Raw genomic sequence first — 17,589 nt, 5'->3', positions numbered from 1 at the left:
CAATGGAGTAGTCATTTGAGTGAACGTTCAGTAATTGGTGGAAAACAATCTAAGTTAAGTACATCCCATGTGAATTCATATAAATGCTTGACCATGACTTGGTTTCATACACAAAACCTTTGACATGGACACGTTTTATAATAGTACCATTATATGAAATATAAATGTACTCAGCAGTTAATTGGAACTTTGACTTACAATGAGGGGGAAAGATATTTTTTGCCAAATCAAATGAGCATATATTTGTTTAAATTGCAGAGATGAAAGAATATCCTGGAGTGATTGCAAACAAATATTCTCATTGAGGAACTTAAATGACATTGTCTCAACACAAGCAAAGCTTGAGCTGTTACTAGCAATCATCAAAATTCCAATGTTAGATTAATGCCTTCAAATATCATAACGTGTGTGCTTCATTCTGCTTCTCCAGAAGCATTAAGTATTGGTGTAGATGATGACTGTGCTTCCAATCATATATGATGAGACTTGTCCAAGAAAATTAATTATACTATATTACAGATTTATTGAGAAATAACCTGCAGTTAGCTTCCAAAAAATAGAAAGATTTACGTTTGTATAGCTCCTTTTACTGTCACAAGCTGTCTTAAAATGCATTAAGCTTGGTCACTGTTGTAATGTGGAAGACACGCACCCTACTTGTGCATTGCAAGTTCCCAAAAACAACATCTGATAATGACTAGACAAGGCAGTATTTGACCAAGTGTAGTATTAAGGAGCTTAGACAAAATTGAAGACAGTGGGCGGGATTTTCTGGCCATCCCTGCTAGTAGTCCTGCCAAAGGTGACCCACGCAGCGAGTTCCCTGGCGGTGGGGTAGGCAAGCCATACAAAACAGTGTCGACTTCGGCAGAACCAGAAGATCCTGCCGACAGCCAATGGCGAGCTGGTTCCGCTTCCACCACCAGAAATCACTTCACAGAGGGGCTGGAAAATCTCACCGGGTGAAAACCAAGGGAAAGCTCACCACTCATTCCTCGTAACTAAAATTCTCCATTCAGATGCCATCCTTTGACACCTCCTTGACCCTCTCTAGTACAGTTACATTTTCCTATAGTACAGTGATCAGAACTCTCAAGAAGGAGGAACAGAAGCACCTTAGAGTGCAAGTTTATCTTTGGTTTTCCGCTTTGATTTATTGTACATTAGGATATGGGATCTGTATTTGCAATCATTCATTGCACATTTAAATGTGAAAACCATGACACAAAAGTGATAATGATTGTGATGATTTCTTCGATAGTGTGGTTGGCTTCACTTATTGAATAACCAATTCATTGCCATGTAGAAGCCCTACTGAACTGGTTTATGGTATGTTTTGCCTTAAACAACAATTTAATTTACTAACAGATATTTTTAGAATTGTTTTGATTGGATGGAACCTGTAATAACTCCACGGAAGCGAAAGTCCCGTCACCAAGTTACTTTATTTACACAATAACATCTGTACATAGCAGGAAGCAACTGGAGAGCTGGCTGATGCGACTTGCTTTAAATAGGGAGCATGAGATTTAACCATCAGCTAAGACTCATCAGGTAGATCATACTCTAGCAAGCCAACCTCATTAGCCTGGCTGAAGCCATCACACTCCTCCTCTCCTCCTTCTCTCCCCCACTGCCCGTCTCTCTGCTGCGAACTCCTCGTCCACTTCAGGTGGTAGGGGAATCGCTGCAGTTTCGTCCCGTGTCCATTTCAGACTCTCAGGTCCCCATCAAAAGGTGCACGAGAGGCGGTACTGGCTTGTCGAGGGGAACTCTCCTCGTCCCTAGAGCTGCAGGGTGGACTTGGCTCCGGAACGGGTGGAGAGCTTGAGGTCCGAACCTTACCACTGCCTCGCCTACCCGTACTCAGTAGGATACCAGTCTGATCCTGGACTCGACTGTTCTGGTTACCCAGGCGGGTTCATTTGCATAAGTTATGACCCAAACTCTCTCCCTCGCTTCAAAGTGCCTCTCTCGGCAAGTGTTGTTATGGCCCCTGCATTGGGCTTCCTGGTGTCTTTCCACCTTGGCAACAACAAGCTCAGTCTGGTGTGGGGCCGTCTGCCCATCAGTAACTGTGCTGGTGCAGTTCCCGTGGTGGCGTGTGGAGTTGTCCTCTAGTCAAACAACCACCTTGAGAGTTGTCTCTAATGAGGCCGCTGGCTATTTTTTCAACCCAGCCTCTAACGTCTGGACTGCTCTTTCTGCTAACCCATTTGACGCTGGGTGATAAGGTGCTGTCTTGATGTGTCGGATCCCATAAATTTTGTGAACTCTAGGCTGGTGAACACTGAACCATTATCAGAAACTAATACCTCTGGGATCCCGTGCATTGCGAACGAGGTGCGCAGTTTCTCAACGGTTGCCATTGTGTTTGCTGAGTTTAGTTTATAGACATCTAACCACTTGGAATGGGCATCTATTATCACCAGAAACATGGACTCCATAAACGGGCCTGCAAAATCGACATGGAGACGTGACCATGGTCTGCCTGGCCGTTCCCACAGTGGGGCTGCTGGTGGTGCCTTTTGCCCTTGTTGGCACTTCTGGCACTGTCCTACCAGTTTCACTATGTCTGTGTCCAGACCTGGCCACCAGACGTAGCTCCTGGCCAGCATCTTCATTTTGGATACTCCAGAGTGCCCATGGTGTAGTTCATAGAACATAGAACATTACAGCGCAGAACAGGCCCTTCGGCCCACGATGTTGCACCGACCAGTTAAAAAAAAAAACTGTGACCCTCCAACCTAAACCAATTTCTTTTCGTCCATGAACCTATCTACGGATCTCTTAAACGCCCCCAAACTAGGCGCATTTACTACTGATGCTGGCAGGGCATTCCAATCCCTCACCACCCTCTGGGTAAAGAACCTACCCCTGACATCGGTTCTATAACTACCCCCCCTCAATTTAAAGCCATGCCCCCTCGTGCTGGATTTCTCCATCAGAGGAAAAAGGCTATCACTATCCACCCTATCTAAACCTCTAATCATCTTATATGTTTCAATAAGATCCCCTCTTAGCCGCCGCCTTTCCAGCGAAAACAATCCCAAATCCCTCAGCCTCTCCTCATAGGATCTCCCCTCCATACCAGGCAACATCCTGGTAAACCTCCTCTGCACCCTCTCCAAAGCCTCCACATCCTTCCTGTAATGTGGGGACCAGAACTGCACACAGTACTCCAAGTGCGGCCGCACCAGAGTTGTGTACAGTTGCAACATAACGCTACGACTCCTAAATTCAATCCCCCTACCAATAAACGCCAAGACACCATATGCCTTCTTAACAACCTTATCTACTTGATTCCCAACTTTCAGGGATCTATGCACACATACACCTAGATCCCTCTGCTCCTCCACACTATTCAAAGTCCTCCCGTTAGCCCTATACTCAACACATCTGTTATTCCTACCAAAGTGAATTACCTCACACTTCTCCGCATTAAACTCCATCCGCCACCTCTCGGCCCAACTTTGCAACCTGTCTAAGTCTTCCTGCAAACTACGACACCCTTCCTCACTGTCTACCACACCACCGACTTTGGTGTCATCAGCAAATTTGCTAATCCACCCAACTATACCCTCATCCAGATCATTAATAAATATTACAAACAGCAGTGGCCCCAAAACAGATCCCTGAGGTACACCACTTGTAACCGCACTCCATGATGAATATTTACTATCAACCACCACCCTCTGTTTCCTATCCGCTAGCCAATTCCTGATCCAATTTCCTAGATCACCCCCAATCCCATACATCTGCATTTTCTGCAGAAGCCTACCATGGTGAACCTTATCAAACGCCTTACTAAAATCCATATATACCACGTCCACTGCCTTGCCCCCATCCACCTCCTTGGTCACTTTCTCAAAAAACTCAATAAGGTTAGTAAGGCACGACCTACCTGCCACAAAACCATGCTGACTATCACCTATCAATTCATTACTCTCCAAATAACTATAAATCCTATCCCTTATAATTTTTTCCAACATCTTGCCGACAACAGAAGTGAGACTCACCGGTCTATAATTCCCGGGGAAGTCTCTGTTCCCCTTCTTAAACAATGGGACAACATTCGCTAACCTCCAATCTTCTGGTACTATACCAGAGGCCAACGACGACCTGAAGATCAGAGCCAGAGGCTCTGCAATCACTTCTCTTGCCTCCCAGAGAATCCTTGGATAAATCCCATCCGGACCAGGGGATTTATCTATTTTCAGACCCTCCAGAATATCCTGCACATCCTCCTTATCAACTGTAATACTGTCTATTCTACTCCCTTGCAACCCAGTGTCCTCCTCAGCTATATTCATGTCCCCTTGCGTGAACACCGAAGAGAAATATTGGTTCAATGCTTCACCAATCTCCTCCGGTTCCACACATAACTTCCCTCTGCCATCTATAACTGGCCCTAAACTTGCCCTAACCAACCTTCTGTTCTTGACATACCTATAGAACGCCTTAGGATTCTCTTTAACCCTATCCGCCAAAGTCTTCTCATGTCCCCTTTTAGCCCTTCTAAGCTCGCTCTTCAACTCCCTCTTAGCCAATCTAAAGCTTTCTAGTGCACTACCCGAGTGCTCACGTCTCATCCGAACATAAGCCTCCTTTTTCTTTTTAACCAACAAAGAAACTTTTTTGGTGCACCACGGTTCCCTAGCCCTACCAATTCCTCCTTGCCTGACAGGGACATACCTATCACAGACTCGCAGTAGCTGCTCCTTGAAAAAACTCCACATGTCGGACGTTCCCAGTCCCTGTAATCTCCTAGTCCAACCTATGTTTCCTAATTCTCTCCTAATAGCCTCATAATTACCCTTCCCCCAGCTAAAACCACTGGCCCGAGGTTCATGCCTATCCCTTTCCATCACTAAGGTGAACGTAACCGAGTTGTGGTCACTATCACCAAAATGCACACCAACTTCCAAGTCTAGCACCTGGTCTGGCTCATTTCCCAGCACCAGATCCAATATAGCCTCACCTCTAGTTGGCCTGTCTACATACTGAGTCAAAAAACCTTCCTGCACGCTTTGAACAAAAACTGACCCCTCTAACGAGCTAGAGCTATAACAATTCCAGTCAATATTAGTCAAGTTAAAATCCCCCATAACAATTGCCCTATTACTTTCACTCCTAAGCAGGATTGACTCCGCAATCCTTTCCTCAACCTCTCTAGAACTTTTAGGAGGTCTATAAAAGACTCCCAACAGGGTGACCTCTCCTCTCCTATTTCTAATCTCCGCCCATACTACCTCAACAGATAAGTCCTCATCAAACCTCCTCTCTGACACTGTGATACAATCTCTGACCAATAATGCTACCCCTCCCCCTCTTCTACCTCCTTCCCTACTTCGACTAAAACATTTGAACCCCGGGACCTGCAGCATCCATTCCTGCCCCTGCTCTATCCATGTCTCTGAAATAGCCACAACATCGAAGTCCCAGTTCGGCCAGTATGGCCTGACAGCCCTGCCTTGGGACGATGACCCGCGCTCCTCACAGCAGGATCCTGTCTTCCACCGTGATCTGCTCCCTCCTGCTCCAGTATGGGTGGAACTGTGGATGGACCGGTCTCTCCAGCTGCCCTGTTAGCACCAGGTGCTTTACCTTCGCCAATACAGGGTCTTTCTGTGTCCACTGGCGTATATTGTGTGCATCCACCGGGAGGGTATCCAGAAAGTTTAACGTCACCGTCTCCTCCATCCTGGGTACCAATGGTGGGGTGTCCGGTAACGGTAGCCGGCTTAAGGCATCGGCATTTGCCACTCTAGTCCCTGGTCGGTGCTCCAACCGATACTGATATGCCGCCAGCAATAATGCCCAACGATGTATCTGGGCTGATGCTATCGGCGACACTGCTTTGTCCTCCTCAAGTAGGCCCAGCAAGGATTCATGATCTGTAACGATCATAAATTTTCGCCCATATAAATACTGGTGAAATTTTTTAATTGCGAAGATTACCGCCAGTCCTTCCTTCTCAATCTGGGCATATCTTTGCTCTGCCACTGCCAGGATCCTAGAGGCATAGGCTATTGGACACTACTGTCCATTCTGCCACCTGTGTGCCAGGACTGCGCCAACTCCATATGGGGACGCATCACGGGTGAATCCCAATTCCTTCTTGGGGTCATAATGTACCAATACATTTTTGGATGAGAGTTGTTGTTTAATTTTCTTGAAGGCCCTGTCCTGGTGGGCCAACCATTCCCAAGTTTGTCCCTTTTTTAGCAACTGGTGGAGGAGATCCAGAATGGAGGCCCTATTCTATATGAATTTCCCGTAGTGTTACCAGTCCTAAAAACGACCATAGCTCTTGGATGGCTGTGGGAGCCAGGGTGTCTTTTATTGCTCGCACCCGATCCTCCAGAGGATGTAGGCCCGACTTATCCACTTTGTACCCGAGGTAGGTTACTTGTGGTGCTAAAAAGCCGCATTTCTCCCTTTTCAAATGCACTCCCGCTGCTGCAAATCTCCTGAGACCTTCCTCCAGGTTCTGCAGATGTTCCGCCCTTGTTTTTCCCATAATGAGGATATCGTCTAAGTAATTGGCAACATGTGGTAACCCCTGCAGGATGCTCTCCATGGTCCTTTGGAATATGGCACAAGCTGACAAAACCCCGAAAGACAATCTTTTATACTGAAAGAGGTCTTTCAGCATATTGATTGCGGCAAATGGTTGCGAATCCTCGTCCAGCCATAATTGCAGGAATGCGTGGCTCATGTCCAGTTTTGTGATAGGAGTCCTCCTGCCAACTCTGCGTACAGGTCCTCAATCCTGGGAATTGGGTATTTGTCTAGCTGAGAGGAACGATTTATTGTCTGTTTGAAATCGCCGCAAAGGCGCACCGAGCCATCCGGTTTTAAGATAGGAACCACGAGTGCCGCCCATTCCGCGAACTGGACCAGTTTTATTATTCCTTCGTACTGCAATCTTTTGATTTCCACATCGACCTTTTCCCTGACTGCAAAAGGGACCGGTTGGGCTTTGCAAAACTTTGGGACAGCCTCCAGGTTGACGTGCAATTTTGCCTTGACTCCTTTGATTGTCCCTGGGCCTTCCCGAAAAACCTCCGGATATTTGCTCAGGGGCCTCACTCAGGTGACCATTTTCCAGCTGGAAGATATTTGTCCAATCTAGCTGGATCTCTTTTAGCTAATTTCGCCCTAATAAGCTCAGTCCTAAACCTTCCACTACCATTAATGGGAGCCTAACTAATTGTTTACCGTAAGCAACTGGCACATGGGTTGTACCATCACTTTCAGTTGTTCCCCCATATAGGTTCTCAGCCTTGCCGAAGTTTTGGTCAGGGCTAAGGTTTGGAATCCAGTGCGTATCTTGTTAAACACTGTCTCCCCTATGACCGATACGGCTGCGCCTGTGTCCATTCAGTCTCGCTGACAATTTGATGGGTTCTGGTTTTGTCATCATTCCACACAGTTCCCCGTCAGAGGGAGGTGGAGTTTCCAGGTTGTGCATTCTCCTGTTCCTTGGCCTACGTGTACTTTTTGGCCAAGTTGGTTTAGGAGCCTTGCTTTTCCTCTGTGCCTCCTGACATTGGCAACTTTCGCAATGTCGTGTCGGGCGGGGCTCTACAGGAACTGCCGTCATTCTGGGCTTAACCTGACCTTGTCTAGGTGCAGTTCTATAGGCGGATTTGGGCTCCCTCATATCCAAATCCTTCCGGAGGGCCGCTATGTAGTGGCCTGCCCCGTAATGGTAGTGCCCTAACCCAGTCTCGATACCTTGGAGTTCATGCGCTCTGCTTGCCGCTTTTTGGAACGACATAGTCAGCTGTAATGCCTGGTCCAGCTGGGCCTCCGCCAACAGGCGTTTCTGTATAGTCATATCGTTAATTCTGCATACCAGTCGGTCTCGGAGCATCTCATTTAGTGTCCCCCCGAATTCGCAAGCCTCCACCAGACGTCTTAGCCTTGTTAGGAAACTGGTGATTGACTCCCCCTCGAAATGTGGAGTAAAAACGGTACCTCCGCAGGATCAGGAGTGGCTTAGGGTCGTAATATTCTTGAACTAAGTTTGATAACTCTTGGAAGGATTTTGTGTCCGATGTCTCCGGGAAAGTTAAACCGCGCATAATCGTAAAAGCTGTTGGTCCACACGCAGTCAGCAGGATAACCCGTTGCTTCTCATCTGAGATGTTATTTGCCCTGAAGAAATACTTCATCCTTTCCACATATTGGGCCCAGTCCTCCACTGCGGGGTCAAAAGAGTCCAACTTCCCAAACAGCAGCATGTTTTCTCAACAATGGTTTGCCCTCAATATGTGCCGTGATTCAGCAAGTTCCTTCAGGTCACTCCTTTTTCCTCGTCGCCACTGTAATAACTCCAGGGAGGCAAAAGCCCCGTCACCAAGTTACTTTATTTACACCATACATCTGTATGCAGCCAGCTCTCCAGTTGCTCCCTGCTGAATGCAGTCTGGGAGTCTGACACACCTGTTTTAAATAGGGAGCATGAGGCTCCCTGATTTAACCATCAATTAAGACTCATCAGGTCTTAATAAATTGAGGGGTGATAGATATAGGACAGATGTCAGAGGTAGGTTCTTTACTCAGAGAGTAGTAAGGGCGTGGAATGTCCTGCCTGCAGCAGTAGTGGACTCGCCAACATTAAGGGCATTTAAAGGGTCATTGGATAAACATATGGATGATATTGGAATAGTGTAGGTTAGATGGGCTTTAGATGGGTTTCACAGGTCGGCGCAACATTGAGGGCCGAAGGGCCTGTACTGCGCTGTAATGTTCTATGTTCCAGGTATTTCTTTTTATACCAACCAAATAAACTAACTCAAATTAACTTGGGGACAAATTAAAAGGGGCAGCTCCCCAAAAGGAAGGGGGAACAGCCCGAACCAAAAACAAATCACAAAGGAAACTTAAAACATTAAATCATAATGTGATTGTCGGGGTTTTTAATACACCCCAGCCCCTGCGGTGCCCAGCGGGCGCGGAAGGCGTCAATTGTGCCCGTGGACGGCACGGTAGCACAGTGGTTAGTACTGCTGCTTCACAGCTCCAGGGACCTGGGTTCGATTCCCGGCTTGGGTCACTGTCTGTGTGGAGTTTGCACATTCTCCTCGTCTCTGCGTGGGTTTCCTCCGGGTGCTCCGGTTTTCTCCCACAGTCCAAAGATGTGTGGGTTAGGTTGATTGGCTGTGCTAAAATTGCCCCTTAGTGTCCTGAGATGTGTAGGTTAGAGGGATTAGCGGGTAAATATGCAGGGATATGGGGGTAGGGCCTGGGTGGGATTGTGGTCGGTGCAGACTCGATGGGCCAAATGGCCTCTTTCTGCACTGTAGGGTTTCTATGACTCTATGACACTGCATACTCCCTGTCCAGGGACACCTGGCCGCGAATATAGCCGCGGTAGAGGGGCAGACAGTCAGGATGGATGACCCCGTCGATCGCCCGCTGCCTGGACCTGTTGATGGCCCGCCTCGCCAGGCCCAGGAGCAGGTTCACGAGGAGGCCGTCCTCCTGACCCACCCCGCCCCGCATGTAGATCAGGAGCGTGGGATTGTAGTGCAAACAAAACGTCAATAAAAGGTTTTTCAGAAAACTGAAATGGGTGTGCAACCTAAGACACAGTACGTAAACATGGTCCACAGACTCTACAAGACCACAAAAAAGGCGAGCTTGGGAGCCCGTGAACCGGAAAAACCTACAATTGTACGATATTGCTGCATGCAGCACCCTCCACCCCAGATCCCCAAGATAGTTGGGGGAGATCCTTCCATAGAGGGACCTCCACTGGGGACCTCCGCCGCCTGGCGGCAACAAGGCCCGCCAAGGTGTATCCGGGCGAGGACGCGGTAATGGAAAATGTGCAGCAGCAACCTGTACAGGAAACGCCTCCGTGCAGTGGCAAAAGGCATGGACGGCATTCCCATGAGGCGGCACATGCTGTGGGGCACCTGACCCGGAGGGGGGGGTGCGGTCTAGGTTTTGGACCAATGTGAAATTCAGTCCAAGCAGGGGAACACTCGGGCGGGGTCCCACAGCACGCTTGCGCCGCCTTGAGACCGCGAGTATGCTCGGGGCTGAGCATGACTGTCCTAAGGTCTTGGATGGCTTTGGCTGTGTGCCAGACGGCCACACCGGCGCGCTCAGCCAGCACGTGGGGGCTCATCCAGCCCGCTCCTCCGCCATCCAGCACGTCCCCGATCCTGGTCACCCCAGCGTCCATGGCCCTCCTCTCCGCCAGCCACCTGAAGTTATATGGCTGGAGGAGCGGATTCCTGAGCAGCAGCTCTCGCACGAGAGCCGCTACTCCTGACGGGGGAGAGCTGCGTCGCGAGGCGACCGTGTTCCAGACCGTAAGGAGGTCCTGGTAAAAGACGGGCAACGCCTGCAAGGAGGTCGGAATACGCACCAGATTGATGTGCAGGAGCTGCACGTCATAATTTAGGCCGTGCAACTGGCAGAAGAAATACATCGCCAGGGCACACCATTGTGGAGGAGGCTCGACGTAAAGGTATCTGCAGGGTCTGGAGGCGAAGGTTGCTACCTGCGTGCGGAGGCACACCTGACCTTGACCGCCCTCCCCAAGTGGGGGATGTAGAACCTCGGCAGCGACCCAGTGCAGTCGGTTGTCCCAGAAGAACCACACGAGGGTTTTCTGGATATTGGTGACAAAGCCAGGGGGAGGGGTCAAAGTGACCAGCCGTTACCACAGCATGGAGGCGACCAGCTGGTTTATGATGCGAGCTCGTGCCCTGTAGGACAGCACTCGGAGCAGTCCTGTCCAGCGACTCAGGCGGGCGGAGACTTTGGCCTCCAACTCCTGCCAGTTCACCGGCCAGGATTCCTCGGCTGGGCAGAGATGGACCCCCAGGTAGAGGAGGTTGGTCCTGCTCCAGGTGAAAGGCCTGAGCTCCTCCGGAAGGGGGCCCGTCTCCCACGGACCGACCAGGAGGATGGAGCTTTTGGCCCAGTTGATCCTGGCGGAGGACACGGCGGAGTACACGCCTGGCATTCTCGCATCCTCCGCAGGTCAGCCAGGTCCGTGAACATGAGGAGCACGTCATCGGCGTAAGCCAACACGACCACCCCTACATCCGGGCCATGCAGAGCCAAACCCGACAACCTCCTCCGCAAGAGGCGCAGGAATGGCTCCACGCAAATCGAATACAGTTGGCCGGACAAGGGGCAGCCCTACCGCACTCCTCTCCCAAAGCGAAGGGGCAAGACTCATCAGGTAGTTCATACTCTAGCAAGCCAACCTCATTAGCCTGGCTGAAGTCATCACAGAACCATGTGATTTTTATGTTACTTTTGTGAGGGGAAGCTGCAGTCACGTCATCTTCACCCAAGAGATTGAGGGCGATGGTATGGAATTCAGGGAAAGAGATTGTGAGGTTTTTGAGCAAATTGACATAGGGAAGGCCAAGGTGTTGGCAGCTTTAAAAGTGGATAAATATCCAGATCCAGATGAATTGTTCCCTAGGCTGCTGTGGGAGGCAAGAGCGGAGTTTGCAGATGCTCTGACCCAAATTTTCAATTCCTCTCTGGCCATAGTGGAGGTAGTGGTAGTGGAGGGGTCTCCACTACCGGCATCTCCACATCATAGTGGAGGTGCCAGATGACTGGAGAATAGCTAATGTGGTTCCGCTGTTTAAGAAGGGTTGTAGAGATCAACCAGGGAACTATAGGCCAGTGAGTCTCATGTCAGTGGTAGGGAAACTATTAGAGAAACTTCTGAAGGAGAGCATCTATCTCTACTTGAAGAGGCAAAACTTGATCAGGGATAGTTGGCATGGGTTTGTCAGAGGGAGATCATGCCTAACAAATTTGATTAAAATTTTTGAGGAGATAACCAGGTGTGTATTCGAGGGTAGTGCAATCGATGTAGTTTATGTGGATTTCAGCAAACCCTTTGACAAGGTCCCACATGGGAGACTTGTAAAGAAGGTAAATTCATATGGGATCCAGGTAATTTGATCAAGTGGATTCAAATTGGCTCAGTTGTCGGAAACAGAGGGTGATGACAGAAGCCTGCTTTTTAGTGACTGGAAGCCAGTGTCCAATGGCGTACCACAAGGATCTGTGTTGGGCCCCCTTATTATTTGTCCTTTATATAAATGACATTGACTGTGGCGGGTAGGATTAGTAAACTTGCAGATGACACAAAGATTGGACGGCTGATTAATAGTGAGGCGGAGTGTTTTGGGTTGCAAGAAAATATAGACCGGATGATCAATGGGCAGATAAGTGGCAGATGGAGTTTAACCCTGAATAGTGTGAGGTGATACACTTTGGAAGGAGTTATTTGACAAGTAAGTATTCGATGAATGGTAGGACACTAGGATGATTTCTAATTATGGGAGACTTTGTCAAAGCTTTGACAAAGGGTCATCTGGACTCGGAACGTCAGCTCTTTTCTCTCCTGCCAGACCTGCTGAGATTTTCCAGCATTTTCTCTTTTGGTTTCAGATTCCAGCATCTGCAGTAATTTGCTTTTAAATAGAAACAGGAATAGGCCATCAGGACCTTCAAGCCTGCCCCACCATTCAATGCGATCATGGCTGACCTAGGCTGGCCATAGCCCTCTATTGCTTGATCTATCAAATATTTATCCACCCCTCCTTTAAGTGCTTCTAATGATCCAGTCTCCACTCCCTATGGGGCAGGGAATTCCACAGATTCACCACCCTCTGCGAGTAGAAATTTCTATGCACCTCAGTTTTAAATGACTGGTCCTTTATCTTGTAGCTATGTTCCCTTGTTCGAGATTGTCCCACTAGTGAAAATCATAGAAATAGAATCATAGAAACCCTACAGTGCAGAAAGAGGCCATTTGGCCCATCGAGTCTGCACCGACCACATTCCCACCCAGGCCCTACCCCCATATCCCTACATATTTACCCGCTAATCCCTCTAATCTGCGCATCCCAGGACACTAAGGGGCAATTTTAGCATGGCCAATCAACCTAACCTGCACATCTTTGGACTGTGGGAGGAAACCGGAGCACCCGGAGGAAACCCAGGCAGACACGAGGAGAATGTGCAAACTCCACACAGACAGTGACTCAAGCCGGGAATCGAACCCAGGTCCCTGGAGCTGTGAAGCAGCAGTGCTAACCACTGTGCTACCGTGCCGCCATCTACCCTTTCAACCTCCCTCAATATCTCACCATCTACCTTTTAACCTCCCTCAATATCTCACCATCTACTCTTTCAACCTCCCTCAGGATCTTGTATGTTTGAATAAGGTCACTCCCTCACTCTTCTAAACACCAAGGAATACAGACACCATCCATTTAGTCTCTCTTGATAGGACAACCCTCTCAATCCCGGGAATTAATCTGGTGACTCATCAATGCACTGACTCAAATGTTACTGTATCATTTTTAAAATAAGGGGACAAAAACTGTACACAGTATTCCAGGTGAGGCCTCACCAATGCCCTATATAATTGCAAGAAAACCTCCCAATTTTTAAACTCTAACCCCTTTGCAATAAAGGCCAAAATGCAAATTGCCTTCTTAACTACTTATTGGGCCTGCTTGCTAGCTTTTTGTGATTCATGCACTAGAACACCCAAGTCCCTCTGTACTTCACTCACCATTTAGATAATGGTTTCTCTCCATTTAGATGCCTTTTGATTCCTCCTACCAAAGCGACCTCACACTTTCCCACATTAAACTCCATTTGCCAGGTTTTCACCCATTCACCCAATCTATCTATATCCTGTTGCAGAATCTCAATGTCCTCATCACAGCCTACCCTTTCACCTATCGTCATATCATTGGCAAATTTAGAAATCTTACATTCTGTTCCTTCCTCCAGGTCATTAATGTAAGTAGTGAACAATTGAGGGACAAGAACTGATCCCTGCGGCACTCCACTCGTTTTGACTGAATAGGACCCATTTATTCCAACTGTCTTCTATGTGACACAGTAAGAAGTTTAACCACCAGGTTAAAGTCCAACAGGTTTATTTGGTAGCAAAAGCCACACAAGCTTTCGGAGCTCCAAGCCCCTTCTTCAGGTGAGTGGGAATTCTGTTCACAAACAGGGCATATAAAGACACAGACTCAATTTACATGAATAATGGTTGGAATGCGAATACTTACAGCTAATCAAGTCTTTAAGAAACTAACAACGTGAGTGGAGAGAGCATCAGGACAGGCTAAAAAGATGTGTATAGTCTCCAGACAAGACAGCCAGTGAAACTCTGCAGGTCCAGGCAAACTGTGGGGGTTACAAATAGTGTGACATGAACCCAATATCCCGGTTGAGGTCGTCCTGCCACAACCCTGCCACAGCAACCTCTGCAAGACGTGCCGGATCATCGACACAGATGCCATCATCTCACGTGAGAACACCATCCACCAGGTACACAGTACATACTCTTGCAAATCGGCCAACGTTGTCTACCTGATACGCTGCAGGAAAGGATGTCCCGAGGCATGGTACATTGGGGAAACTATGCAGACGCTGCGACAACGGATGAATGAACACCGCTCGACAATCACCAGGCAAGACTGTTCTCTTCCTGTTGGGGAGCACTTCAGCGGTCACGGGCATTCGGCCTCTGATATTCGGGTAAGCGTTCTCCAAGACGGCCTTCGCGACACACGACGGCGCAGAGTCGCTGAGCAGAAACTGATAGCCAAGTTCCGCACACACGAGGACGGCCTCAACCGGGATATTGGGTTCATGTCACACTATTTGTAACTCCCACAGTTGCGTGGACCTGCAGAGTTTCACTGGCTGTCTTGTCTGGAGACAATACACATCTTTTTAGCCTGTCCTGATGCTCTCTCCACTCACGTTGTTTGTTTCTTAAAGACTTGATTAGCTGTAAGTATTCGCATTCCAACCATTATTCATGTAAATTGAGTCTGTGTCTTTATATGCCCTGTTTGTGAACAGAATTCCCACTCACCTGAAGAAGGGGCTTGGCGCTCCGAAAGCTTGTGTGGCTTTTGCTACCAAATAAAGCTGTTGGACTTTAACCTGGTGTTGTTAAACTTCTTACTGTGTTTACCCCAGTCCAACGCCGGCATCTCCACATCATTATTTCTATGTGACAGCCAGTTTTCAATCTATGCTTACACACCTCCACTGATTCCATAGATCTTTGCTTCATGCACCTGCCTCTATTACGGCAACTTTTCAGATTTCTTTTTGGGAATCAAAATAACACTACATCTACGTATTCGTTCTGTTACATCCTCAAAGAATTTGAGCAAATTTGTCAAACGTGATTTACCTTTCATAAAACCATGTTAACCAAGTTTGATTATATTCAACTTTCCTAAATGATTAGCTTTTTAATTATTGACTCCAGTTCGGAAAGATTCTGGCAAATATTTTGCCAGTGATGGTGAGGAATGAGTTTCCTGTATGGTTGTCGCAGATTGGTGAGATTATTGTCACTGCTATACATGGAGAATAGAGGCATTAGTGGGGTGTTTGGAAGATAATGGAGAAATTTGGGTACCCAGAGACATTCCTCACAATAGTTTGACAGTTCCATGGCAGCATGCTTCCAGTCACTAATGGGGTTACAGGGCTGTGTGCTAGTGTGAACGCTCCAGCATGTTTTTCTGTCCCATCCCTTCCAATATCTTCCACAATGGTGATCCTAGCATCAAAATCAAATATTGCATAAGTGGGAAACTCCGATGAATCCAGGCAAAGAACAAAGTCTCCAAGAGCATACGTGGAGATTTCCTGTTTGCTGATGACTATACTAGCTGCAGGTTCCAAGCTGGACATTCAATGTCCACAGACATTGAGAACCAAAACTGGTTGAATAGACAGGCAGATATCTATTTTTCAAGTAGCTTCATTATGAATGTTTGGCTGAGCTCCAAGCATAACTCAGCAGGGTTCTGTTTACACCACTTCAAAGGGGCTGCTGACATTGTTTGAATGATTCTTCCAAGATGGTGTAAGATGAGTAGTCTTTTTCAGTAGAGGTATTCATAGCATGTCTGCTCTTTTTGTCAGTTTCAGGCTGAAAGTGCAGTCCTGTATGCTATTTGATCTCCGGAAGTGGGTTTGCACAGTGCTGGGAGAGAAGAAACTGGGTTCTTGCGTGTGTGAATAGAAGTTAGCTTTCATTGACAAAAAGCTGCCTTGCTTTTTGTATCCGTTGAGAAAAAAGATTATTTCTGCAATAATCAGGAAGCAACAAAAAATGTACCATTGAACAGAATTAAAGGCTTTATTAAACTGTTTGACTTTACAGTCATTGTTTTTTTAAGAACGAGACAGAGTGTTCTTTTAAAGACTTTTTCCTATTTCAATAACATCAGCTATCTCAAATGCAGCGTGCATTTGACTTGGAAGCAAAGAAAAGCAAACTGATTCAAGGCATTCCTAACTGGGTTTTTAAAAAATAAATTGGATGTGAAACGATCATTTATTTTTGGCACCCTTATTGCATCGTGGAAACATAGCACCGCAAGGAAATGGCTAATGGGAAACAGATTTGTGCTTTCTGCACTAAGTTAAAAGGGTTTGCTTCGAACCTGGTAATGAGCACTATAAATAAAAATTCAGACAGCTACTTGGCTAATGAAGATGTAAGTGAAAGAATGGTAAGTTATAAAGTGAATGTAATGTAGTGCTTTAGCTTAAAGATAAAGGGTGGAATTCTCCCAAAAAAATTCTAAGTGTTGAATTTGTGTGTCTCCCACATTCTGTGCACTGCAGAAGCGTGAATATCATTTAACATTAGGGGGTGGAGCTTATTCTCACTGGAAAGACTGAAATCAACATGCTGAGCAGGCTCCTGCGCATGCATCGAGCTGTCAGTGCCAAGATCGGCACAGAGGCCCTGCACTGATGGCTTTCTGATCACTGGCCAGCCCCACGACCCCCGCAAACACTGGCTCGTTGCGCCACCCCCCTCACGACCCAATTGCTGGCCTCCCTGCTTTCCCCATCGATCCCTATGCAGAGTGGCAGTGGGACACCCTGTGGTGAACCATAGATAGTTACCACTATGGGTACTTGTACATATGTTACTCTTGTTACTGTTGGGGTTAGGGTTGGGGTGTTCCACCTGTTAGCATTGTTCTGTGGTACACTCCGTTTGGCTCCGCCTTCTTACAGGAGTATAAAGGTCACTGCTACTTCCTAATGCCCCTTAGTCTGGGATAGTATTGTTAAGCAGTATGCTCTATTCTTGTTGTGAATAAAAACCTTTATTCCCGGGTACGTCCTAGCCTCCCGAGTGAATTAATCGCGCATCAATTTTATTCACAACAAAATACCAAAAATTTTGTTCGAAGAAAAATGGAGCAGATGCTGAAACCTGATCGGCGAACCTTGGATCCGCGTGCCGCTGGAGCGTCGAATACTTTCGACCATTGGTTGAAGTGTTTCGAGGATTACATCGACGCCTCGACAGCAGTCCAGTCCGACGCCGACAGATTGCGGGTCCTCCACGCAAGGGTGAGCGACACTGTGTATGCAACAATCCGTGATTCCCAAAATTACAAAGAGGCCATCGAATTACTCAAGAAGCTGTACCATAAACAGCCGAACGAAATTCATGCTCGTCACCTATTAGCCACTCGATGGCGGCAGCCCGGCGAAACTACGGGGCAGTAC

The 17,589-nt window shown here is 47.6% G+C and overlaps 1 protein-coding gene across 1 annotated transcript in view; it reads left to right on the top strand.

Annotated features, from left to right (window-relative positions):
* myo10 (myosin X) overlaps nt 1–17,589 on the top strand; it is a 443,782-nt gene that overhangs the window by 195,399 nt on the left and 230,794 nt on the right. The gene's annotated exons all lie outside the window — the stretch shown is intronic.

The sequence above is a fragment of the Mustelus asterias genome, chromosome 2 (assembly GCF_964213995.1).
Source record: "Mustelus asterias chromosome 2, sMusAst1.hap1.1, whole genome shotgun sequence".
Lineage (NCBI taxonomy): Eukaryota > Metazoa > Chordata > Chondrichthyes > Carcharhiniformes > Triakidae > Mustelus > Mustelus asterias.
Note: the sequence above shows the minus strand (reverse complement) of the source record. Positions and strands in the feature narration are given on the sequence as shown.